Below are 3,425 nucleotides of genomic sequence, written 5' to 3' on the forward strand. Positions count from 1 at the left end.
AGGTGAAGCAAGTCACGTGATCACAGGACGTGGGCCCTTCCTTTTAGGTAGCCGAAGCAGAGAGAGAGAAGGCAACCTACGTCAGCGTTTTCTTCTATGCACTGATAAGAAAGATCAAAGACTTTAAGACTTTCACTATTTCTACCGCTATCTACTACGAACTTCAAAGAGGAACCAGGAATACAGGAGGAACATGAAAGCGGACAAGGAGCCTGACCACTGAAGCACAGCACCACAGGGAGGGGTTTAGGTCTCCGGATGACTGCGGGCAGGCCTGGATAATATCCAGCCTTCCACAAGAAGCTGGTGGAGCAGAGTGTTCCCTGACTCCTGCAAGGAAAGGAGACTCCCTTTCACGGTCTGCTAAGTAATGGGTGTCTTCCCAGACACTGGCGTCTCTGCTTGACCAAGGAGCCCTCAAGCGGCCCTTATGCTGGCGTGACAGAAGGCTCACCTCTTGCCTTCTAGGTCACTTCTCACAATGTCCCTTTAGCACCTGACCCTATACCCGCCGGTTATTCCTAGGTTATATTAGTAATGCAACAAAGAGTAATATTAAAAGCTAATGATTAATAATGTTTATAATAATGATTGATAATTGTCCATGATCATCTCTATATCTAATTTATGTTATGACTATTCTGATTCTAACTATTTTCTTTATTATACTGAAACAGTTTGTGCCTTCAGCCTCTTGCCTCGGCACCTAGGTAATCTTTCTCCCACAACATGAGATGAAGGGTTTGGGATTGAATGGAAAGTGGGAGGGGGAGCGAGTCTTTGGCAAGAGTGCAGTGGGAAAGCCAGGCTCTCACCACGGTCACAGACTCCAATGACTTTGACAAGCACTGCAAGGCACGCTATGACAAAGGGAAGTTTCTCAATGCTCAGAAAAATTGGCCCTTGGAGGATGAAGAGGACAGCAATGGTGGTATGAGTATCAGCGGTGGCAGTCGAGGTGTGATGATGGACCCAGAGCCCAGGACTGTGCAGAGAGGCTGGGCAGGAGAACCAGCCAGAGGAGCCAAAGATGAGCCAGGCCTGGTCACCCAGAAGCACATCCTTGAAGCCCAGGGTTAGAGACGGGAGGGCTCCAGGGACTAGAGGGGGTTGTATTCCAGAGCCCGTTCCTCACTTCTCTACCGCAGTCTGTCTTCCTCAGTGGCCATCAGCTCAAGACTCTGCTGCCTGACAGGGAGGTAACGCTGGGAAGTGACCCCAGGGAAGAAAGAGGGCAGCTGGAGAAAGGACCCCATTCAGGATAGCCCCCAGAGATTATTGGCTGTTGAGGAACAGAAAGTCTGACTGGGGGCTCGTTTGTTGGCCAGGCCCGGTGGTTCACTTCCATAATCCCAGCACTTTGGGAGGATTGCTTGAGGCCAGGAATTCAAAAACCAGCCTGGGCAACATAGGGAGACCTCATCTCTACAAAAAAAAAAAAAATTGTTTTTAACTGGCCAGGCGTGGTGGCGTGCACCTGTAGTCCAGACTACCGGGGAGGCTAAGGTGGGAGAATAGTGTGAGCCCAGGAGTTTGAGGCTGCCATGAGCAATGATGGCACTACCACCCTCCAGCCTGAGTAACATAGCAAGATCTTGTCTCAAAAAATAAATAAAAAATAAACCAAAGTCTGAGACAACCATGGGGGGAGGCGGAGCGGTCACTGAAGTTTTTCTCAAATGGGAAGGGTAAGAGAAGTCAGTGAGTTGAGGATCTGGGGCCTGAGCTTCTCCCCTCTGGTGAGGGCCCATGACAGACACCTGGGAGGCATGGATATAGCAGATGGCCAGAAGACTTGGATTCATCTGGTTGATTCCTCAGATTCCTCCACCTACAGAAATCAGTGCCTCCCCCCACCAGCTGTGGCCACCATCATATTGGGGCAGAAGATTGCTCTGCAGCACAAGGAGTATTATGGGAAAGGATTATACCTGAGGTCCTGCTCCCACTCAGAGCTTGTGGAGGACATGGAAGATGAGCATCAGGATGGTGAGGGCCTGGGCAGGCCAGCCTAGGGGGCAGGAGGGCTGGGAACCCACAGCCTGATGGGTACCCCAGCCCTGATCCCTGATTCTAGGCTCCACAAGCTTGACCTAGGTGATTGAGAACCCTGTAAGCACTGAGGTCCACCTACTGGACCACATGGGAGGCCCCTTTAGGGATCACAAGGCCACAGAGAGCTCCCTGATGGTGACAGTGACACCATTGCAGCCTGTCGAGGGCACCGGGCCGCTATCTCCGTGGGACTGTCTCTTGGCAAGCTCCCATCTCCCAGCCCTCCAATTATTTCAGGCCAGTACATCAGCAACAGGTGGAAGGAGAGGCCCTGAACAGCCTCGAGTCCAAGGTCCACATTGGACAGGAGAGGAACCAGGGAGACTCAGAAGGGGTTGAGACCCCCTCCAGCTTGGCACCACCCACTGGCTCCATGCTTCCTCCTTAACTCCTCTCTGCCACGCCACCCCACTCCAGGTATTTCTCTGTCCTTCAAAGACAGTGAGTCTCAAATGGTGTCCAGCTGGTGGCGAGGGGGCTGAGCTGGCAAAGCCCAGGGAGTTCAGAGAGGGAGAGTGGAGCAACCCCAACCCCTCAAGCCAGAACAAGCGCAGCCTGACAGACTGAGCCTGGGCAGAGGCAAGGGGATGCTCGCACTGGCCAGGGAGGTAGAGGAGCTGAGTGGGGAGGTTCTAGGAGATTCAGGGTCATATGAACAAGATCCCATGCCTGCTACAAGAAAGCCATGAACTCAAACTCTTCTCTCCAGATGAAACTCTGGGACTTCCATGGACTCAAGAAAAGGAAAGCAAACAATGGAAACTGGGGCTGGTTGGGAGCAGAGTGGGGGCAACCTTCCTTTCCTGGCCACCCTATGAGTGGACGATAAAGAGCAGAAGAGCAAGAGTCTGGGAGCTGCGAATCGGGTGCTCAGGCTGGGCCTGCTCAGTCGTTGAGGAGAGGGGAGGAGGAAAGGGAGTTCACACACAGGAACTATGAATATGAGGGCAGAGCGAAGAAAGCTGGGAGCAGTCCAGGGTACTGGACTCCACAGGAGCCTAGCATCACGAGAAGGCCCAAGCTGCTGCAGGATGATAATGACTGATGCAATTAATTTAGTGAACCAGCTGGGCGCAGTGGCTCACGCCTGTAATCCCAGCACTTTGGGAGGCCGAGGTGGGTGGATCACCTGAGGTCAGGAGTTCAAGACCAGTCTGACCAATGAGGTGAAACCCTGCCTCTACTAAAAATATGAAAAATTAGCCAGGCGCCGTAGCAGGCACCTGTAGTCCCAGCTCCTCGGGAGGCTGAGACAGGAGAATCGCTTGAACCCAGAAGGCGGAGGTTGCAGTGAGCCGAGATCGCGCCACTGCACTCCAGCCTGGGTGACGGAGGGAGACTCCATCTCAAAAATTAATTAATTAATTAAT

This window comes from Colobus angolensis, unplaced genomic scaffold (assembly GCF_000951035.1).
Source record: "Colobus angolensis palliatus isolate OR3802 unplaced genomic scaffold, Cang.pa_1.0 Scaffold47, whole genome shotgun sequence".
Classification (NCBI taxonomy): domain Eukaryota; kingdom Metazoa; phylum Chordata; class Mammalia; order Primates; family Cercopithecidae; genus Colobus; species Colobus angolensis.